This window comes from Myotis davidii, unplaced genomic scaffold (genome assembly GCF_000327345.1).
Source record: "Myotis davidii unplaced genomic scaffold, ASM32734v1 scaffold962, whole genome shotgun sequence".
NCBI lineage: Eukaryota > Metazoa > Chordata > Mammalia > Chiroptera > Vespertilionidae > Myotis > Myotis davidii.
The window spans coordinates 3,767,144-3,777,997 of NW_006295559.1; positions in this window are offsets into that span (position 1 = coordinate 3,767,144).

Consider the following 10,854-nt stretch of genomic DNA (forward strand, 5'->3'; position numbering starts at 1 on the left):
TACAAGGCTTTTAGGAGCTCTAGCTGGGAACAAGGAATAGTGGCCAAATATACATATCCTATGTAATAAAAGCCTAATATGTTAAGTGTCTGGTCTTCCTGTGACCGATCGACTGTTCAACCAATCAAAGCATAATATGCTAATGATATGCTAAGGCCTCTCAACCGCTGCTATGACCACCAAGGGGCAGACACTCTGACCAGTAGGTTGGCTTGCTGCTGGGGTCTGGCTGATCAGGACTGAGCAAGATGGGCAGGACAAGCCCTGGAGCCCTCCCACAGTCCCTCCCCGGCTGGCAAACCTCCCACGTCCCTCCCTGGCTGGCCCAATCATCCCCGATTGGGACTGGGCAAGACGGGGCTGGACATGCCCTGGAGCCTCTCAAGGTCCCTCCCCTGCCCAATTGTACACCAGTGGGGTCTCTCAGCCTGGCCTGCGCCCTCTCACAATCCGAGAACCCTCAAGGGATGTCAGAGAGCCAGTTTCAGCCTGATTTCCACAGGTCACTCCCCTCAGGAGGGCACCAGAGGCAGGGCTCATGGTTGGTGAGTGCTGCTGTGGCAGCGGGAGCCTCTCCAGTTCGGAACTGATTGGGTGCAAGCCAGCAGCAGGTGCGATGGGGCCAGGATGAGCCGGAGCAGCAGGTAGAAGCTACAGGCAGCGTTGGACTGCGGGTTACAGCCCAATCCCTGCAGGCCACCCAGAGGGACCCCACCCATGCATGAATTCGTGCATGCACCAGGACTCTAGTGAGATATAATATACATGCTTAGATTATATTAGTGGAGATAGCAAAAATAGATCACACGGATCAATTGAGCCAATAATAAAAATTTGATTTGCATGTCTTATTCTTAGAATAAAACCAAATATAAATCATTTTATATTAAGAATAAACCAATCAAGTTCATTTATTTTACTTTTTAAAATCAATTACATTTCACACAAATTTTTCTGACTATATTTTTGTGACTTTTTAAAAATCAGAGCCCACTTTATATCAGAAACAAGATTGCTGATCAAGGGCAGCATATAGTCTATTCCTAAATTTTGTCTTAACTGTATTATAATCTTTTAAAAATCACATTTTCCAGAGAAGGAAGACCAATAAGATCAGTGTGCTTTGCTATATATGGGGACTGCTGAAGCAGGCTTCTCCAAAATTAAATTGTTCCATGCTGAATAAGCTCATTTCCTTCTTTTTTTAGAAAACAAAGTCCGTGGCCTGGCCAGTATGCCTCAGTTGGTTGGACATACTCCCATGCATGGGAAGATTGCTACCCAATCCCTGGTTGAGGGCATCCAGGAGGCAGCCGATGGGTGTTTCACTCTCACATGGATGTTTCTCTCTCTCTCTCTCTCCCTTCTCTCTCTAAAAATCAGGAAAAAAAATCTTGAAAAAAAAGTCAGTGACTTCCTTTTCTCTTTGAAGCATTCACTTTTTGCTTGCTTTAGAGTGACACAGTATGTGAGCTATCAAGACTGCTTTTTATTGAAAACTTTCTTCTTTCAGTCTCCAAACCACAGAGAACAAGTTTGTATAGTGTAAATATTTTACATGCAATTAAAACTAAATATTATTACAAATTAATTTGATTGAGATATATCACTACCTTTTTAACGTGGTTTTTAGTATTTTCACAAGCCATGCAATTATCAATACTAATTTCAGAATATTTTTATCACCCCCCCAAAATCTCATTCCCATTAGCAGTCCCTCCCCACTCTCCTCTTCCCCAGCTCCTGGCAACCACTAATCTACTTTCTGTCTCTATGGGTTTAGTTTTTCTGGATATTTTTTATTAAATGGAATTTATATAATCTGTGGTCTTTTGTGTCTGGATCCTTTACTAAGTATAATGTTTTCAAGGTTGCTGTAGCATGAATTAATAATATTCCATTGTATGAAGGATATAAACACCTTTTGTTTATCCATTTATTAGTCGATGGGCATTTGGGTTGTTTCCACTTGGGGACATTATGAATAATAATGCTGTAAGTATTCATGTACACACTTTTATGTGAAAATATGTCGTTAGTTATCTTGGGTCAAATTAAAATTTTAAGACAAAAAAATAACTTTTAAGACATAACACAGACTCAGGTAAATTCTGCCTTGTAGCAAAGTGCATGTTAAATATTCTGAATCTGTACATCAGGCACTAGGTGACTTCCTAGGGAAGAGAGGCATGCTGGGACATTTTTAGCTGGCCTTTTTTGATCCCAGTTAGGTCCAAGAAGGAGGTTTCTCCTCAAGCCCCTATCACCACCACCCTATACAAGGTGTCTGCACCCCACTCTGCATTCCAGGGGACTCCTGAGCACCCTGGATGTTATTTACTTGTCAAAGGGGGGGCCTTGAACAAAATCTCAGAGCACAGACGGCCATCACTCGTGCTGGATGACTGATGAACATTGTGCTGGCAGCGTCTACCCGTGGGTCCTCTCAGGACCACAACAAAAGGCCTGTAATTGATTTACTAGAGGGTCTTCTGGGACTGGAAACATACTGTGCTGATTATGACAGGAGGTTATGGTATCTAACTTGTATGCTGCATCCCTTTCAAATGGTTCCTCCCAATCCACCCCAATATATTTCTCCCAAACTCATGGGGATTTTTTGTTTTTTATTTTTAATCTATTCTGCCTTTACTACCCCTGCAATTGTCGCAATTGTCTACCTTTTACCAGTATAGTTTGAATTCAAGACTCAAATATACCACTTTTTTTTTCTTGTCTTTGGTGTCTCTTTTTACCCAGAGTTCATGCCTGGCTGCATGGGTTGGGGAAAGAAAGAGGGGAAAGGCCCAATAAAAATAACTTTTAAGTGGTATTTTAATATACCACTTTGGTGTGGAAGAAGGGAGGTAGAAGAGCACCAATTGATCATTCTCAATATTATACTGCAATAGCAGTGTTGTTAATAATGCCGTACCATTTCTTAATGGTAAATTGTTCCATGAGACTAAGAATAACAATAGGTTTAATATTCTGTAGATATTGTGTAAGAAATTCACTAGTATCAATTCTTTTCCCACTGAATTCTATCAATGCCTGGCACAATCTTAGCCTTGTGTGGGGCCCAGTTTTGGAAATGAGGCACCCTGGAGCATAAAGCCACAAAGTATCTCTTTTGAGCTTAGTATCATTAAATGCCCTCAGTTAGTCTCAATTGAGGAATCAGGATAGCTTGGCTACATTGCATAAACAAATAACCCCAAACTTGAATTAGCCTATAGTAACAAAGTATTATTTCTTACATACCTATATGCCCATATGAGTCAATGAGTTCTTCATTGAGATCATTTGGTTCCATGGCTGCACTGTGTCATTTTCAATCCAGGATCCCATGAAGAGCAACCACTATCGGGAACACCACCAGCTAGAGGAAAGAGAAAACACACACTGGTGAACCACACACTGGCTCTCTGCCTTGCCCAGAAGTGACACACATTACTTTTTTCTACATTTCATGGGCCAAAGCAAATCACACAGCCATGCCCAAGTTCATAGGGTGTAGATGTATCATCCTTTCACATGGAGGAACACCACAGTGAGGGGCCCTGAATTTGAGTGAAGAATAAGTAAGTCCACTAGTCAACTGCAGGACCAGTACCAGCAAGCTTTACAAATGGACCTTTGTGTAGGACCTAACTCACCAAGCCATACTTTCTCTTCCCCGTCAATGAGTTCTTCTTTGAGATCATTTGGTTTCATTCTTACTGGAACCAGATCTCCTGGTAAAAACTATCTCATTACACCCCATCATCTTTCTCTAACTTTGAATCTTGGAAAGTAGGGATTGGGGTCTCATACTCTTCCAAGATGATCCTTGGCTCCTTATGCAAATTGACCTTCTTCCTCCTCTGCAATGGGTACAGATTCTGTTGACTGCTTGTTCTATTCCCTGCTTAGAAGCAATGTCAAGGGCAGGAGACCCATTCCAGCTATGGTCTACATAGTTAGCTCCACCCCAGGCCAAGTCGTGGAGGACTCCAGAAACTTGAGCCACCATTTTTTTCCTGTTCACGATTTCCTCCATACAGTGATATTGACTAATTACAGAATAAGTGCTCCATTTTGGATCTGATAAATTAACTAGTCTTAGCAGAACTTCTCGAGTTGACAGCACTCAAGTTCTCTCAAACATACATGCTTGTGTTTGTGTATTTATTCTTAATCTAAAATCCTTCCTTTCTTTGAAATCTGTATACATTAAGATTACATTCATCTGCAAGAGCAGACTCTCCCCCCAAAAGTAACTTAAATAACTAGGTATGTAAGGGAGTATGGTGGTGTTGTTTTTCCATGTAACATGATGTTCTTAATTAAACAGAGCTGGTACTAACGCTCAGTGATGCTATCAGGCTTTCTCTTTTTCTACTCCTCTATCTTTAATGTCATGATTTTCATGTCCATGTTTGTCAATTCATGGTCCTCTGATGGTTGCTGCCCCTCCAAGCCTCACAGCCATGTCTAAGAAGGAAAAGAGCATTAATAATAGGCTTCCATTTCAGGAGGCTTTGCCTTTTTATTCAGGAAGTGACATACCAGGGCTTCTACATGTATCTTGTTGACTTTAAGTGTGTCATCTGGTCCCCTAGCTGTCACAGCCTCTGTAGTTGAGACAGTTAACAAAGAAAGGGGTTTGAGGCTGTTTAGGCCAGCCAGCCTACAGCACCTTTCACGATCCTGCCTTTGTGTGAAAGAGCCAGCCTGGCCGGCCACACTGCAGCCACCAACAGTGAGGGCTCAGCATGGATCAGTAGCCCTTCTTCCCCCTCCAACAGGAGGCCTTATAAAATCTCCATCTACTGACCACTGTTTTTGAGAGAAAGTGGGAGGGAAACTTTAATCTGATCCTGGGACACAAAATGAATGAGTTCACCCCAAATGGGACTATTGACATCAGAAGAGACTGAAATATTATCAACAGGACAGATTAGAGCTTGCCTCCCTCTCACTCATTCCCAACTCGGTTCTTCACATTTTGTGACCCTCATGGGGGCTTGTGAAAAAGCTAATTGTAAAGCGCTACCTTTTCTTTGCACATCTGAATGTAGCATGGATGAATATGGGAGCCTGGGAGCCTTATAATATCAACAGTGATGAATATATAAAGATAAGAAATCTGTATCTGCTGCCCATCCTGTGACTGTATGGTGTGGTATTTATATAACGTCATGTCTTGAAGCACTTGGCAAAAGCAACAGTGTTTACTTACTTGGTACAAGAGTGTAATTTTTTTGTGGCCCTAATGTGAATTCATAAGTGGCAATTGTTTCTTCTTGGAATCAAAACAAAAAATGTACTCCCCTTATTGTTATTTTGGATACATCTGTGATCCAGTTGCAACATCTGGAACCTGTTGAATCTAGTTCTTTTTACAAACCAAAAGAATTCTAATATTAATTTTGTTTTTTAAAGGAATGGATATTTACTTAAACTGAGGCTGTTTGATGTAAAATGTTCAGTGTGTTAGGGAAAAAACAGATTTGTCTAATTTGTGGCTTAAAACAAAAGCTTTTGTGATACTGGATTCTGGGGGAATTTTGTTTTTACTTGTCAGACTATGCACAAATGCCCAATGAACATTTGAATGATCTGTTAACAAAGTAGCATTTCTTTTAAACAATGAGCAGAGATGTCAAGAAAACCCAAATGATTTTAAAACATGGCCAAGCAGTCTTTTGTTAATTTTTAAATCAAATAGGAATATTTTAAAGTTCTTTAAGGGAAAACTTGTAATTTAGTATCATATGCATTTAAAATTGTGTTTAACTTTCTTCTGAATTAATATTATTCTATGTTTAAAAAAAACCCAAATCCAAACTTTATACTATGTAATTAAAACCAAAGTTGATGTCTCTAATGTTAAAGTTTATTTGTAAGCATATCCTTAGACAAAAGAAGAAAATTAAGAAACATGTAATAAGTGGCCAATGTCATGAAATGCTAGAGGCAATATAAACCCAATGCAAATCCAAAGACTTGATATACTCCTTCCCCAGTTTCACACGTGCTGTCATCCACACTTGCACATAACAAACTTTAGGCATTGAAATGGCTATGAGAGAGGAAAGTAAAGGTGGAACAGACAGCAAATTTCACAGAGAAGGGAAAACTTGGCAAGACCTTCAAGAATAGGTGGTTAAGAGGGAAAAAGCAGAGCTGGAAAGGCATTCCAAATGAAAGGAATACAGAGGCAGAATGAGAAGGAAATATTATTGGAAGACAGTCTGATTATCATTATGACTGTGTAAAGTCATATTTGTTAAAGGGTTCTAAGAGCCAGGCTGAAAGGGTTAAATTTAATATGATGAAATGGAACTAGGGAACCCTGATGGTTCATGAGCTGATCATAACAGCAAAATACTGACAGTAGTGTTTGATGGGGATTTAGGTGGCATGGATTTTAGTCATATAGCTTTCGGAATCATCAGGCACAGAATAAAGAGAACATGACCTGTTGTTATTGTTTTAACTAAGGGTATTTCCTATGGTCTAAAAAAAGTGGTGGGAATAGAAAGGAAGAGCTATTAGAGAATCAATTTAAAGAAAAACAAATGGAATTTGCTGACTAACCAGATATGGGAAATGACAAAAGAATGTTTTCCTCAACTTTCTCTTTTCTTTGTTTTTTTTTTTTAAATATGTATATTCTCATCTTTTCTTTCTTCATTCTGTGATTTTCTTTCAAATTTGTGTTCTATTCTGTCTTTTCACTTCCTTTTCCTTGTCCAGGTTGGCTGAAACGCTAGCTGCAGCTATACAAAACTAAGTGCCAAAAGGGAACTAGAGACAGAGTTCTCCCAGGTCAATTCCACATAAGACAAAAAAAAAAAAAAAAAAAAATGCTTAGGGGGAAAAGGAAATATCTTAGCTTTTCCTTCCAGGGTAATCAAAGATTAATTTATGTTTGTGTTAATCAAATTGTTTTCAGAGATTTTCCTGCTAAACTCTAAATACTGGCCTTGTAAATGTTGTATTTATTCGCCTGTCTTGCCCCTTTTCTCTACAGCTATTCTCACTCTAAATTGTGGGGGCCATGGACAAGATCAGAACTTCAAAAGTTTTTGGACTTCAGCACATTGTTGTCCTCAGCAGATTTCTCTGAGCTTCTTTACTCTGCCTAAAAAAACAGAAAAGTCTTTAGAAATCACACCTCCTGATATTTTTCTATCTCTTTGGCAATTCCTACAAAAAAAAAAAATGTTCTTTGAAAATGAAGGACTGACTGATTTAAATAAGAGCTCTTCTCTGATTTGTTAGGAGGATGTCCAGGTAAAGAGTTGATGTTCATAGGCATTGAAAGGTACAACAGTTGGTGTTTACACCAGGGATTTCCTTTCCTCTCTTTTGTGGCTTACCTCTCTTCAGTAAAATTCAGTTTAGGAAAAGAAATTCTAAGAAATGAATGTAACTCTGGTTCATAGCACTGGACTGGAATTTCCAGAAGGTTCCAATATTGCTTTTCCCTTTGCCCGAGGACCTGAGGAGGGGGAAAAAAGGAATAAGCCAGATTCCCACAAAACACTATAAAAAAGATAAACAATCTCAGAGAAAAATGGCCAAAGGCTATAAACAGGGCATTCCCAAAAGAGGAATCTGAACAGCCAAAAAACAATAGAAAGAGGCTCAACTCTATGAGCAATCAGGGAAATGAAAAGTAAAACAAAAATCAGATGCCGTATCTTACCCATCAAGTTTGCAAATTAAAATATGATAATATCAATATTGGCAAATGAATAGACAAATGGGACTCTCACTCACAGCTATAAATTAGTGTGTATTGGCACAGCACTTTAAAGGGCAGTTTTATGCTATCTATTAAAACTTGAATTATGCATATCTCATGACCCAGCCCTCATACTTCTTGATGTTCACTGCAGAAAAATACTCACATGGTTCCAATTAGACGAGTTGATTGTATATTATTTGCAACAATAAAAAAAAGTAAAGAAAACCTAAATGTCCATTGACCAGGGAATGGCTAAATAACTATGATATATCCATGTTATGTAAAATTATGCCACAGTTAAAAGGAATTAGGTAGATCAATATACTGACATTAGAAGTCTCTGAGTCATGTTGTTAAAGGAAAAATATCAAGTTGCAAGATGCATACAGTATAATAATGTTTGTATTAAAACAAAATACTATATATTCTAAATGCATGTGTACTCTATAAGCACAAATACACAGCATAAGTATATATATTCTATAAGTACATTAAAAGGAGTACATATTTTCCATCAGTACAAGTACTCTCTGTAAGTATAAATACTAAATATTTTATACAGGGTGGGCAGGAAGTAGGTTAATAATAATAATATAGTTAATTAATAATAATACAAGAGCCGAAACCGATTTGGCTCAGTGGATAGAGTGTCAGCCTGCGGACTAAAGGGTCCCAGGTTCGATTCCGGTCAAGGGCATGTACCTGGGTTGCGGGCACATCCTCAGTGGGAGATGTGCAGGAGGCAGCTGATCGATGTTTCTCTCTCATCGATGTTTCTAACTCTCTATCTCTCTCCCTTTCTCTCTGTAAAAAATCAATAAAATATATTAAAAAAAAATAATAATAATACAAGAAAAAACTGTTTTGTGTACTCACAACAGTGAACCTACTTTTGCCCAGCCCGTATAAGTATACAAAAGGGAATGCCCAGAAAAAGTCTGAAAGGATTTACACCAAGCTAACAACAGTGGGGAAGGATCTGAGACAGAGGAAAATCGGGGACTTAGACCTTACCTTTAATGCTTTTAATTTTTTTAAGGAAGGGAAACATATTCATGTATTCTCAAAAATGGATAAGGAAAAGAAAAAATGTGAAGAAAGAAAGAAACTATGGAAATGAAGTTGAGAATCACTAAGGATGAGGACAGGAAGATGAATAAGTTCTACCAGCTTTTTCTCCCTGCTCCTCCACAAGTGTTAAACAGCTTTTGCTTTTCTGATTTGCAAAAGTGTGCTCAGTGAAGCCTCTTGACTCAGAAAAAGCCATTTCAAAAAGACTGAGAGGAATATATGTGTGAGTAGGGTGCCAGAAGTGAGGTCCAAGGCTGGAGATGATTAATATACGTATTAATGCAAATATATCAGAAATTACTAAAACACTTTTTAAAAATATATTTTATTGATATTTTTACAGAGAGGAAAGGAGAGGGATATATAGAAACATCGATGAGAAAGAAACATCGATCAGCTGCCTCCTGCACACCCCCTACTGGGGATGTGCCCGCAACCAAGGTACATACCCTTGACCGGAATCGAACCCGGGATCCTTCAGTCCACAGGCCGACACTCTATCCACTGAGCCAAACCGGTCAGGGCAGCCCTGAATTTTTAAGGTCCCACTTCTCTTTGTCCTGCCAAGGAAGAAGTGTAGCTGTGGCTTCCATAGGGCTAGAATCCAAGCCAGTGTCCAGAATTCCCATTCCATATTCGCACACTCCAGTCCAGCACCAGACTAGCTTAGTTTATGTTCCCAGTTATAATCCATCAATCCATTGCATGTGGGGTCTGCGGGGTCACAGTGGAAACATGGGCAAATCCAAGAAAGCAGGAACAAGAAAGCCCCATGAGCTCTGTTGTTTGGGGGATTAGGTATCCTCACATTTTCACGGGCTTGCATTGGCTCCACCTCTTCTAACCAAAGATTTTTGTTCCTAAGTTTGAAAAGGACCGTCCCTAAGTCACCCTAACTTTACTGTGCATGTACCATCTTGTCTTTGTTGGACCCTTTCCCTGTATTTTGCAGGGACTGGGCAGGTTATTCCCTGGGGAGTGCGAAGTTGCGGCCTCTAGGTGAAGCTGCCCAAATGATATGCCTATAATGTCTGGCCTTGCCTTTGTTCCTTTCCTATGTATAATAATAAAAATGTAATATGCTAATTAGACCAGACGTCCTTCTGGATAACCTTCCATACGACCTTCAGGAGGAAGCCTGGGCTGCGAGGGAAACCCAGGTCCCGGGTGCCTGCTGGCGGCTGAGGGAAGCCCAGGTCCCAGGTGCCAGAGGAAAGCCGGTGCTGGCAGCCTGGGGAAGGCCTACTTTTGCACAAATTTCATGCATCAGGCCTCTAGTTATGAATAACTAGCTAATTACAACAGTATCAGTCCCACTATATTAGCCCTTTCTTCCTCTGTGTAGTTTGCTAATATAGCATAGTGGTTAAGAACTCAGACTCAGGAGCCTGACTAGATTAAAACTGCCACTCTGCTACTTACCAATTGTGTAATCTTAGACAAGTTATTTGACCTCTCTGTGTCTCTGATCCCTTCTCTATAAAATGGGGATGATATTAATGGTACCTATTATTGTTACAGAGATTAAACTAATAGAAGTAGAATGACTAGAATAGTGCCTGGTACATAGTAAATACCATTATCAGTATCAGTGCTTATTATCATTATTGTTACTTTTAAGAAGTAAATCACTTTTCACAGTTATCTATTTAGGCAGGTCTTAGGAAGCCATTGTGAAGATTAAATGGTCGGCTTGGTTCAGACCAACCCCCCAAATCAGTTAACTTGCTCAGGAAATCAAGTGTTGAATGAGGAAACTATTGTGCAGGTCCTAGGGTTAAAGACACACAAGGAAAGCTTAAGTAGCATTGTTCAATGGACAGACAACTCTGTAAGCCTGCACAAGTGCACTCAAGATGCATGTTGCTATGCTGGGCCCAATAGAAGCTGAGGCACCATACCTTGAGATTTAAATGGAATTGGCTCAAACTCTAGCCCACATACAGTGGGAATAGCACACGCCTCCTTCCTATCTCTCTGGGAATTCTGAGAGTATGATTTATGCTTTTCCAGCTCACTTCATGCTCTGAGCTTCTGTTCCT